Source organism: Pseudomyrmex gracilis, unplaced genomic scaffold, assembly GCF_002006095.1.
Source record: "Pseudomyrmex gracilis isolate BER0280 unplaced genomic scaffold, ASM200609v1 scaffold_126, whole genome shotgun sequence".
NCBI classification, from domain to species: domain Eukaryota; kingdom Metazoa; phylum Arthropoda; class Insecta; order Hymenoptera; family Formicidae; genus Pseudomyrmex; species Pseudomyrmex gracilis.
In genome coordinates this window covers 468,854-481,832 of record NW_018020710.1, presented here as the reverse complement: position 1 = coordinate 481,832, position 12,979 = coordinate 468,854, and the positions used below count along the sequence as shown (strand labels likewise).

Here is a 12,979-nt window from a genome sequence, read left to right as displayed (position 1 = left end):
TTCTATAATAAAGAAAATATATATTTAAAAAAAAGTTTAGATTATAAAAAACTAAAAATTATTAAATTTATTTAAAATATATGATATGATATGCTTGTTTTACATAGATATATCTGTGAATGAGATTCTAACACGCGCGTATGTTCAAAGAATGAAAACAGATTCACGTATGATTCCGTTTCGTGCTAAATTGTTCGCATCAGCGCATTATCCGCCGACACGGACTAACACTAACCGATGCATCAACCGATTTCTAACGATTTCTCGACGACTTCTGAAGACTGAAGAATCGCCGAAGCTTTCGAACGATACGGTTTTATTTAACGCGAACGGACCAGAGAATAAATGACAGCGGGATGGATTAACACATTTTCATCTTTAATACAATTTATTATAACACTGTAAACTACTTTTCAAATCGTACGTCATATATATATGCAGTTGTATTCACATAAATATTTATTATCAATCATAAATATTTGTGAAAAAAGAAAAAAAAAGATTCTAAAAAGAAAGAAAGATTTAAAAAAAAAAATTCAATTACGTTAACCTGCTAATTATTTATTCAACTATAATAGTGATTGCGAATGTTTATGTTGATACATCTGTCGCATCTCTGCACTTATATCATTGCTGAAATAAAAAATGAAAGAAAGTCTAAGAGTCGATAAAATCTTACGCATATATATATATTCGTTGGATTTTTGACCACAAGTAAGTGCGTAATCAACTCGTAATCGTCTTTCTTTCTTTCTTTTGTTCGTAAAACTTCTTTTGCATAATCGCGGGACAGTCATCATCGACGCGCACGATGCTATAATCTATCAAACGGCTCGACGTTTATTGCGACGTTTATCAAAATTTAGATCTTGTCACTCCGTGCCATCGCGATTGTCGCGTTGGCGAACAGCACCCAATTCACGCAAACGACGCTTTTCCGCGAAAGGCGGAATCTATTTCGTAATGTTACGAAGACAGGTGTAGATTCCAAATTTCTATTTCGTAATCTTCACACATTGATTTCCGCGGCGCGGTCGTTAGATCGCCATCACTTTTCGCAGGCCTGTCGTAAGTTTGTCGTTTTTTTTTGTTTGTTTGTCATTATTAGAGATGAGTCGCGCGAATTTTCGCGTAATCGATGCGAAGTTTGTTCTCTCGTAGAGAGAGAGAGATCGTAATCGCCCAAATCATTTTCGTTCGTAACGTAAGATTTTCTCTTCCGCGCCCAATTTAAGCGCCGCCACACCACGTAATCGCCTCATCATCCGCGTTCGTTTTTCTACGCGGCATTTTTTTCTCACCATCACGTTGGATGACGCCGCGGCCCGATCAAACTCAACGCGACAACTATTCGCGAGAATAACAGACGACGACATCTCTGACGATTTGTAACACTCGATTGCTCCACTCGATTTCCGTATTCGTGTTACGCAACGTCGTGAAATATACATTTATTAATAAAGAAAAAGATTCGGTAAAACTGTCTCTCGATATATATATACAGCCTCGAGAATCTCGAAACCATATACGAGTTTCTAAAATGCGAAAGTTACTATTTCGAGATCTTTGCGTTTCTCTCGTACACCCGTAAAGAATAATTTTATTTCTAACAAATATAGACGTGTAGATAAATAAATAAATATTATATCGTCTCATCGGAGTGACAGTGTTGTTTATCGTGATGAATTTTTATGCGAACATTAAAATGCGATACTTAAAAAAAAAAATCTTAGAGGATGAACAAGGCAACGTCAAACTAGAAAATCAAGCGACCCGCGCGATTCTAAGGCCAGGCGAGAAGTTTTGCGTTTGCGTAATCGATATATTGCAATTTTTACCGACCGGCGAAAACTGGAGTAACCGCTGAAGGTTGCTCAATGTCGTTGCACAGTCCTTTACCTTTTCCCCGAGTGTGTATTTATTATTACCGGTTTTTGTTTTCTTTACACAATCGCTCATAGATATTTTCGCGTAGCGCTTTTATGTATGTGTGCGTGCGCAATTGTGTCTTGAAAAAAACGAACGGATCGACCGGCGATTTCAACGCTCGCGCGCGGACGCGCAAGCCGTTTTTCTATTCTTTTTATTCCCTCGCCTCAACTCTCCGAGCGTTGAGATCTCCAGCCTTTTCGCGCGTGCACATCGACTCGCACTCCGTTTATCAAACACAAAAATTTGTTATGTCAATGTTAGATTTGGGGTTGCGCAAAAAAATTGCGTAAGTACGTGTGCACTTGTTTATCAAGAATCCAGGTTAACGATCGTAAGTTTCTTCAACGAATAAAATTCGATGTTACTCAATGAGAAATTATCCCGCATAAATATTATCTTTCATTTGAAGAATTTAATGAATTTATATTGGCAAATGCACACATGCCGTATTGTGCGGTTAAGCAGAAACAAAACGCCTCTGTGTGTATTTTCTTATTTATCTCTTTCGTTCATCTTTACGAGAACCTATAAAAGAAGTTATTATAGACGTCGTTGCGACACACGCGTGTAACATCAACCTTTGGTACAGAGAAACCGAATGTTTGTTATTTACAAAAGACAAAAAAAAAAAACAGAATTTACAAATTTACAAATTACTAATTTTAAAAATTAGTTAGGGAGGTTTTTTTTATATGTGAGATGCAAATCCAGCATTCCGTGTGAATTTAAGAATTGAGATTTCAATTCAAAAAAACACTTACTTGTAAAAATTTACAAATAGAATTTGTTACATGTAAAAAAACTTGACGGTCGTGAAATTGTTAACAGGAATCAAATAAGGCCGATGCAAGCCATTCGCAGGATGTTTGTGCGGAAACTATGCGTGTACAAATATATATATATATATAAATGTAACGAATAGCACGGAAAGCCGGAGGTTCCAGGTTCGACTCCTGGCCGAGGAGTTTTTTTCGCAATATTTTAAAATTAGTTAGAGGGGTATCCGGGGTTTTCCATATGTGAGATGCAAATCTAGCATCCCGTATGATTTTAAGAATTGAGATTTCAATTCAAAAAATACTTGTAAAAATTTACAAGTAAAATTAGTTACATTTATATATATGTACACGCACAGTTTCCGCACAAACATCCTGCGAATGGCTCGTAAGGCTTTATATATTTCTTATTGAGAATTTACAAAATTATCTTAACTTCGAGGAGACAATGGAAATTTTGTTTTTACTTTTTATCAAAACAGATGCTGTTGTCATAACTTGGATTATCTCGTAGAAACGTTAATTATATCGCAAGGTTATATTGTCGACATATGTTTCTCCGCACGAGAGAGCGTGAATCTTCATGCGCGCATGTGTTTTAACGGTCTCTCATCTTAGCGCCGGTTACAGACGGTGCGGTCCGTGTAGTCAAATGGTACCGGCTACATAGAGAAAGTCTCTCCTGCGAGAGTGCGAAGAAAGATGAGTTCCGGAAGAAAACAAGTTGCTTGGGTGGGAAGAAGAGAGAAGGAAAAACGGAGAAACATTGTAGCGCGACGGTATCGTCGTCGTTAGGTTCTCTCAATGAGAGAGAAAGAATTCCGTTAGGGATGAAGGCGCGAGAAGACGACGGACGGATAGAACTTCGAGTTTAGTGGGTAAGTAGGTCGTCTCGTCCGGATAATTAACCGATCGGTGTGTTCTTCACGTGTGTGTATCACGTCTCACTGTGTATAGAGACAAGATACTCAACGGTGTCGTTGTCATATCTCTCAAGATTTCGCGAGAAGAAGCAATGTTTTTCTCTTTTATCTTCCTCTTCCGCGAGATTTCTATATTTCGAACGTTTAAGCGTTTTGTTGTTTCTCACGCGTAACTTATATATTCTCCGTTCGCGATCTCTGTATACTTTTTTTTTTTTTTTTAAGACTCGTACTTGAATAATTTTTTGTAAGTTTTTATCAAAACACCGAAGAAGATCCCATAGTTGATCGAAACGTTTGTTAAAACTTGTTTTTTAAATCTTCGAATTATCAAAAAGAATTGTACCCGAACATCTGGTGTTAGCTTGTTACCGCCATTTCCTTATCTTTTTTTATTTGAATATTCAACGAGTTTAAAACATATAAATTTAATTTTCACGTGTTGCGGCATTTCACTTTCGCCTTCATCAAAACGCATCACTTTTGCTTCATCAAAGCGCATTGTGAGTTTTTAAAATATCTCAAGTGTTTTACTATACATTGTAGAGTTAATGTTGTTACTATGTTACATATTTTTTAGAAATTTGTTTTTAATAGATATTTTATATGCGTACATGTATACGTGTGTGTGTGTGCATATGATCTTACAGAAGATTATGATAGACATCACAGGAAATATTAAGGATTTTTGCGGTTGATTCAGCATATTGACCGAATTATAATCGTGTCAGGAAAGTACATCCGTACTTGAGAAATCGTTTGAGCTATCACACATTAGCACGTGTATAAATGCGACAAAACGATAATTCATACATGTTTCCGTGAACTGGTTTTAGCCCGATGTTTTGCCTTTTTTTTTATGATTAATATCTAACAAAATTATTATCGTTAAAATCTTTTATCATTAAAATCTAACAAAATAAAAATCAAATGACAAATATTGTATGTGTCTCTGATAAAATTACGTGATTGCGTCACGAAAGTTTTTAAACTTTAAATAAGAGTTTTAGTATTTAAATTTAAAGTTCTTTTTAGCGTTTTAAATTAAATAATTAAATGAAGTGATTTTATCAACATAAATGATTTTTGTATAAATTTTTGTTTAACACAACTGTAAAATAATCACTTCTCTAGCACTTTTTTGTTTTATAACTTTTCCAAATATCGGTATTATTTATCTTTTTTGTTAATTATTTAATTTCTTTTTGCAAAAATGTGTGTTTTTTTTTATTACACGTGTACGGATTTTTAAAATAATTCAAAAAGGTTTTTTACTTTCTTATGATTTTATCATCGCAAGTAAAAAATGTGCGTGAGTAAAAAACGAGTAAAAAAACTGAATCTTGCAATTTCCTGAACGTTGTCAATTGTTTCTTGTAATGTGATCTTTTTATTTGTAATTTAATTTTTCTTAAAAAAAAAACAGTCATTGACACATTTTCATATTGACTCTTGAAGACTATGCTTTATTATTTATTTTGCAACACATTTTGACAAATGTGTTACGATTATAATAGTTTACTTTGATTTGCGCATTTAGACACACACTTGTGCGCTCGTTTTTATTTCTTCTTCTTGTCTTGTGTTTATCTAATGTTCTCTCTAACAACTCTCACTGCCATTCGCTATCAATTCTCCTTCGACGGTCGCTCTTCGCGTGCAACTGTTTCACGTTTTTTTTTTTTTTTTCCGAGACCAGGATCATTATTACATGCACGCGAAACAGATTCTCTCTGTTTATCCGTTAAACCTAATAAGTTCGCACGCATAATTTTTCTTTTCATGCAAATATAAAAAATGACAGGTTGTTTGCTAATTTCTTTGCGGCATCGCGGATTGTTCTTGCGCGATCAAAATACGTTTGACTTTTAAGAAACCGTTTTCACCGTTTCAAAGTAACGACGGCATTTATTTAGAAACGCCACGGTAAAAGAGATAGATTTACGATCGCGCGTTAACGAAGCGGCGAATACGGCGGTCTGCAACCAAGATCAGTGAAATGCGCGACTGCTTTTGCGATGGCACAAGATCAAGTTCTTAGCACAAAAGTTCAAGATTATCAGTGAAATGCGCAGATAAAAAAGTTATACGTACATATGTGCGCGCGTGTGTGTATGTTGATACTACAATATTTTGAACAATATAATAAATACGTATTTTTGAAAAAATTGTTTCTTTTTTAAAATATCTAAATAATTAAAAATCACAAACACTGCGGAAAGAACGAAAAGTAGATTTAACAAATTTGCACAATTATGTCAAAAGATATATTTCAAATTGATCTATAATAATATGTCACAATGCTATGCCGTCATTATTATATTTGTAATCTAACAAAAATATAACAAAGATATTTAACTTCGCTATGTTGATATATTAAAATAAAACGGTTATAAAAATTATTGTAAATTTTATTCGAAACACGTTTCCGTGTTAAAGCAATATATTTTTCTTCGAAAACGCAAGAAAATTAACGATTGATCGTAGTTACATTTCTCTCTCTCACGAGAAGAAAGCAGATATAACGCTTCTCGTTACATCGTGTGCACATGCCTTGTCTTTTTTCCCCCCGAAATTTACGATCGAAGTTAAACTCTTTTTCTCTTCGACGAGTTTTGTCTTCGATTCTCATCGGAGGAAGCGGAGGTATAATTAACGGGGTTGTAAAACTATTTACCATATACGTTAAACGCTCTCCTAGTTCCGTTTTCTTTGTCAAGCTAATCGACAATTTTTAGAGGACTTAATTGTGGTAGCGCGTCACAGTTTCCAATTCTCGTTCGTTCTAACACTTTTATGCGTTCGACTGTCGACGCGCCGGGTTTAGCGAAACGTAAAAATCGCATCGGGCTTCTTGCGCGATGTGAAAGCATGTTTTTCGAGTCTAATGTTGTTTCCACATTGAGATTTCCCAAAGTGCGCGTCACTTTTGCATTGCTTGGCTGTAAGGAAAGTGGATTCTTGCAATTGAGATTAGGAAAAAAAAAAAAAAAAACAAATTACACCGAATTTTTAAAGAGACAAAATGTAAAAGTGTCAATAGGAGCCATTCGCAGAATGTTGTGCGGAAAATATGCATATATATATATATATATATATATGTGTGATTTACACGTGAAATTTACACGTGAGTTTTTTGAATTGAAATTACAATTCTTAAAATCATATAAAATGCTAAATTTATGTTATTTAAATGTTGCAAAAGTTTGAAAAACGACAATAAAAAAATGTTGTATATAAAAAAGGAAGTTTGCAACTAAGTATTACGGTCGATACGAGTCAATGTGTGTTTCCCCGCACGGAACACAGGAAATTCGAATTCGAATTCTCAGTCAAAGTGTCGTTTTCGACAATGGATTTTTTCATTTTCGCAGAGTGTAAATTAGATATGTCGTGAGAGTATATTTCACACAAAAAATTTGACACAACCAAGACACATTAGATAAATCAACATTAAATAATCAATTCATAATCATAGATTTTGTTGTAACTGAAATGCAAATAAACACGACAAGAATATCGTCGTTCGTCTGCAATACGAAAATTGCAATCGCATGAAATATTAATGCGATTCAACTCGATTTGAATAAGACAACTCGTTATGTTGTTTCAAAATTCCGAAAGTTTTTTTTTTTTTTTGGAAAGAACTCTCAGCCTCAACTGGCTCTCTTCAAAGCATTTATGTCATAAAAATTGTTCGTTAATCTTTTGTGTAAACACGAGTTCTCTTTTCTCGTTTTAACACTTTGTGCGGATGATTGTTGTTAATTTCAATGGCAGCTATAACGATACCACTAAAAGTATTTTGGTTTATTTAAGTATTACGACTCTTATTGTCTCTTCTTGTAAAAAGGCTAACGCGATCTCAAGTTATGTTATTGATGAAGTTAACGAGCTCACACAAAGAGCGTGCGTTTAGATACAGCAAATATTAAAAGTTTTTGCATTATGTTTTTTTTTATCTTTATTTCTTTACGTATTCCGTTAATACATAATATTGAAAGAAAACAATTTTAAACAAAATCTAACATTTTCATTAATAAAAAACATATTTTTTAAGTTTAAGTAAGAAGATTACATTATTTGACAATGTGTGAGTAGATAAATTTCGAAATACTAAATCATATGTTCACACGCACACACAAAGTCTTGATCAATTTGTTATAAGATTCGTAACGCATCGCTTGTTCGTAATGCCTTTATTTATCGTACACAAGTATAACTTGTTATTACTATGTCGTACAAATCAAATCTTTGATTTGGAAAATTACAAACCAGTACGGATACATTCATCGATAATGTCACGTAACATTGCAATAAATGTTTTTTATATTACATTATTTCAACAAGAATAATTTGATTAAAATTTGCAAAATTTATTTTTGATAATGTATTTACTATCGATGAACAACCATTTCGGTATACTGAAATTACAGTCTTTGTTGTCCTGTGTCTCTTTGTTGGCAATAGAAACAAATTCTTACAACGCATTAATCGTAAAAAAAAAAAATCCATGAATGTGTGTGTGACCTATGAGGAAAAGATTACTAAAAAGATTGCTAAATTTGAGCGCGTTCACAATGCTGACATGTTAATTATTTATATGTTCATTCCTTAAATTTGTCTAGTCTAATTTTTTATTTAGTCTTTTGGTCGAAAACTTGCAGCTATAAATTGCCAATACACAGTTACATATGTTTATTCATCAGAACAGATCGGGAAAGTCCTGCGTAATATCATACTTGTTAATTCGTTTGCCGATTGATTCGTTTGTTAAAACATTTGCTAATTATAGAACTGTTCGATATTCATCGACTATATGATTTGTTTATATCCCATTATGTTCAATTAATTCGCGGTATTTTTAAGATTTTTTATATTTTATTGCTTACGACATAGTTTACAGAATTGTTATATTCAACAAATTTATCGTCTGCTTTGCTTCTTGGTTACAACGAGATATTGCACAGCACGTGGAAATTACAAACTGATGAGTCAATGATAGAATTTTTTATTTCTAAAGTATTTTACACTGCGCATTACGCTCGCTTATACATGTGTTTGGTGTCGATTCAAAAAAAAAAAAAAAAAACACACATTCCATTTCACTTGGATACACGAAATCACGACGTGCTATTAAGAAACTGGCTCGAAAACGGTCCAGCGACCTTGTGCCGAATATTACATGTTTCGAGACGGTTGGGAAACGTAACGCATTTCATGCGCTTGTATGTGTGGAGGTTTACATTAAAGCAGGTAGTTGACCATGCAAAGCGGACGTTCACGTAAAAATGCTGACGAATGAACTGTCATCGCGCTGAGAAAATCTTTTGCGCGGGACGAGCAAAAATTTTTTTTAAACGAACAAAGTTTTTTCTCTTTGTTTTCTTTCTCACAAATTAATCAAAATATTCCACGCCATTGAATCTTCTTTTTAGTTTTCTATTTATAGATCTCTTATTTTAATTATCATTCTGTGTGTTGTGAAACACAGAACGCGGCATTTTTGCGATAACGCGTCGCAGGATGTCTTCTTTTCGAATAAAAACAAAATGTTTCTAATACGCGCCGGACTGCGATCGCACGGATGTACTTTATAGCGCAATATCTAGATTGTGAAATTCAGGCAAACTTCTACTTACGAACTTTCAAAGAACTCGTTTTTATGTGTACTTGAAATGTTATACGCGAACTAAATAAAATAATTGCTCTGTATATGCAATAAAAAAAAAACATTGATATTTGTTTTTTTCAACAATATTTGTAATATTGTTTTTCTTTGAAGTTGGAATAGGAGATTAGAATTGTGGAATAACGCGTTAATATTAAAAAGAAATTTAATATTTTCTGTGATCTCTTTGTTGAAAATTATATTACCCTACATTGCCAGTGTTGAAAAAATATCACACAAAGGATGGCTTTTGCAAGGTGCAAACTTGACCCACTTTCGATCAAGCAAATATGTTTGGAAGTTATGAAAGATGAAAGTTAATGCTAAACTTAATTAGTGTGGCAACTCTTTCGGCAAATTTATTATAGTGTGAAATTTATGTATGTGACACAGCTATATTTATACATGTATTACAATACAACGTATATCGAAAATAATTTACTTGTTCCACTTCATTTGTAACACTTCGCAAAGGTAAAACAGATCAAACGCAGTATTTTAACGCAATTAGAGTAAAGTTGTGGTATTGGAAAGATGAATTCAATGTTTTTCCACATAATATAACGAGATTATTCTGTGTTACTATCAATATCAATTGCAATCACATTATATCGTTTGTGTTTTTGCAAAAACTCGTTTTAATTGAGGATAAAAGATACGATAAAAAGTTTTTTTTACTTATCTCACAAGAAAAATGTTAATATATAGGAAGTGTTTCTCTTATATAGTAACTATTAAAAAAAATAGAGTTAGAAAAAAAATTACTGCGTTTAAATGCGACTTTGATAATTATCAAGTCTGGTTTATTGAAAACAAACAATATTTTCATGGTCGTATTTTCACACGATCGATATAATTATTATGTACAAGCCTTATTGATAATTATGATAATTATGCAGTGTTCTGTGTGTGTGTGTGTGTGTGTGTGTTACGTATTACACATTAAAGGAAACGTGTGAAAAATCTTGCGCTCAGATTTGAATAGATTTTAGAAGGTGGCAATTTATAAATTGATTAGGTTACAAATGAATACGTAATTTTCTTTCTATATACACACGAGAGATCACGATATTATATTTTAACAAAAATTCTATCATAATTATTTCACTTTTTATATATATTATAAATTTGAATACAAAAATGATTAATTAATTAATCATTTAATCATTAATGATTTATTAATTTTGTTAATTGAACCGAATCAATCAAAAGAAGTATCTCCATTTTTCAATCAGTCTAATTTTTTTTTTTTTTGTAAAAATACTACGTTCCTATATAAGTTTCTTATATGGTCACTTCACGGGAGAGAAACAGAGACGATCCTTGCACTAACCCTTCGTAGGACACAGCGTACTGCTTTACTACTTGAAATAGATAATTTCAAATTACGCGAAGATGTGAACATAAAAAAAAATCATTTTTTAACGCAAGATTCGTTTTTACATCTCGACATACATATATATATGTAATCTGAACGATACGATGATAAATAATATATTAATATCTCGAGATAATTAATGTGTATCTATTTTCGATTTTTCCGTATTTTTCTCGCAACGCATATTCTCTTTTTCGAATTGTCAAGATCGATCACTCTCAAGAGTGCTTACAGTGCACGCGCAATTTTTACGCGGCACAAGTTTTTTTTTTGCAACTCGCGCGCGCGTCGATCCGTTTAAGGAATCGGTTTCTCGCGCGGCGGAAATTCGCGTTTTGGGTCGTTCCTCGAACGACCATTCCTCGCGCGCTCGAGCGAGTGTGTGTCCCCGCTCGCGCTCGATTTGTCTCGCGAAATTGTCAAAGTTTCACACGAAAAAGCGCTTACCTTCACACTTCGCGCCGGGTCGTAGAACAAAAAAAGTACTGCTCCGATCGACACTGTGCACTTCACCACTTCCTCGTTTATTTGACTATCTTCGTCACCGAAATCACCGATCCCTGAGTGATTCAGCGACGTTTGCATCAAACCGAGCTACCCGTCAAACGAACCATTCGAGATTCGTTTCATTCGACTATTCGTTTATTTCAACACTTTGCTTTATCGCCGCCGTCAATCCGGACGGACACCACCGGATAGATAGATTCCGATCACAAAATGAATTATTTCCGAATTAACGCGCAAAAGGGTCTTTCGAGACAATTACCGATATGCACTTGCGCACCTTTCTCGCTCTCGCAGAACCCTTTTCTCCTTTTTTTTCGCGGAAGTTGAAACACAAATGTTCTACAATTGTGCTACATGCACTCCCGCAAATGGCACCCACGAGGGCCCTTAGAGATGAAAGATTGATATATATATTGTTAGACGAAAATATATATTTTTTGATAGTATATACCGCGAATGTGTGGTTGTCACGCACGTTTTTTTTTTACTTTCCGCCCGACGTATGTAAACGCGTGTACACGCGTGCGGACCTATTCGTGCGTGAGTGACTTATAGGTCCAACGGCCGATGCTGTGAGAATAGTCCGCGGCACGGCAAATCCGCGGCTTAAGTATTGGTAAAACCCAAGTGGGGTTCACGAGCGCGCGGTGCATGTGAGAGGGGCTGTGCATAGCGGGGCCTTAGGTGATCGTCTGCAAAAACCCCCGCACCACACTCAGTCAAGGTCGTTTTTCTCAGATGGTCAACCGGAGAGAAGGAGAAGAACGGTATATGTGTGTGTGTGTGTGTGTGTGTGCGCGCGCGTGTCTTCGCGATACGATAAAGGTATTCACCGGGCCCCTCTCCCTACCTTTTAACGGATTTCGACCCACGTTCGAAACCCGTTTCTGCTGTGAGGACCACGAGATCGATTTTTGTTTAAATGGGTTGTATTTGAATTAAGTTGGAACTTCTGATGGAATTTAATTGTTGGAAGTAATTTCTCGAATTGGTTTCTCTTTCGAGATGTATCTTTTCATACACACACGGTTTTCCCATATTACACTTACCGTTTTGCAAGATAAAACGGTTATCGATTGACACGTGGTGTCGTATCTCTCGGTGCTTCTCACTATCCGTAGGATTTTCAAAATTCGTTTTTTTCGTTCGTTGGAAAATCAAACTTGCGAAATGGACTGTGCGGCTTTACGTAGATACTGTCATATTATCTTTTTTTTTTGTAACAATACATCACTCAGTTACCTGGATCAGTCAGCGTTTATTAACGTAAGCAAAATTCCAGGTAGTAATTAAAAACATTGTAAAAACGAGGAGATGTAAGAACAACATAAAAAAGAATATATAAAACAATACATATTAATGATATTTAATGCAAAGCAAAGTAATATCGACGCAAATCGAAGTATTAAGAAACAAAATATATAACATATATTTCTTGTATGCATAATATACGTAACAATATGCGTATAATACAAATAACGCGTTGTCGATATTGATACTGACATTCTTCTTGTACCCGGTAAAAAATTTTTCATGTATAAAATTGTATGGACATATTCGGCACACACACACACACACACACACACATATAAATTTGCATAATTAGATGTAATAATTTTAATTTGTGTATAAGTACACCGAAAAAATTGTATTCTTGTTTTGAGGATATCCCACTTACTTTAAATATATTTTATACTAAAATAGGCGCCAAGAAGAGTTTCTTATTTTAAGAGGAAAATCCTCTAAATAGTAATATTGATAAGAATATATACTGATTAGAATATAAAAAGCC

General features: G+C 34.3%; 2 protein-coding genes across 2 annotated transcripts in view; one reads left to right on the top strand and one right to left on the bottom strand.

Annotated features, from left to right (window-relative positions):
- Positions 1 to 11,775, bottom strand: part of LOC109856617 (elongation of very long chain fatty acids protein AAEL008004-like) — a 25,012-nt gene extending 13,237 nt beyond the window's left edge. Inside the window, exon 1 of the mRNA XM_020432087.1 lies at positions 11,128 to 11,775. The gene's annotated coding sequence lies outside the window, so the exon portion shown is untranslated. The remainder of the gene's footprint in view (positions 1 to 11,127) is intronic.
- The window catches only part of LOC109856616 (elongation of very long chain fatty acids protein AAEL008004-like), a 62,847-nt gene that overhangs the window by 12,590 nt on the left and 37,278 nt on the right, over positions 1 to 12,979 (top strand). The gene's annotated exons all lie outside the window — the stretch shown is intronic.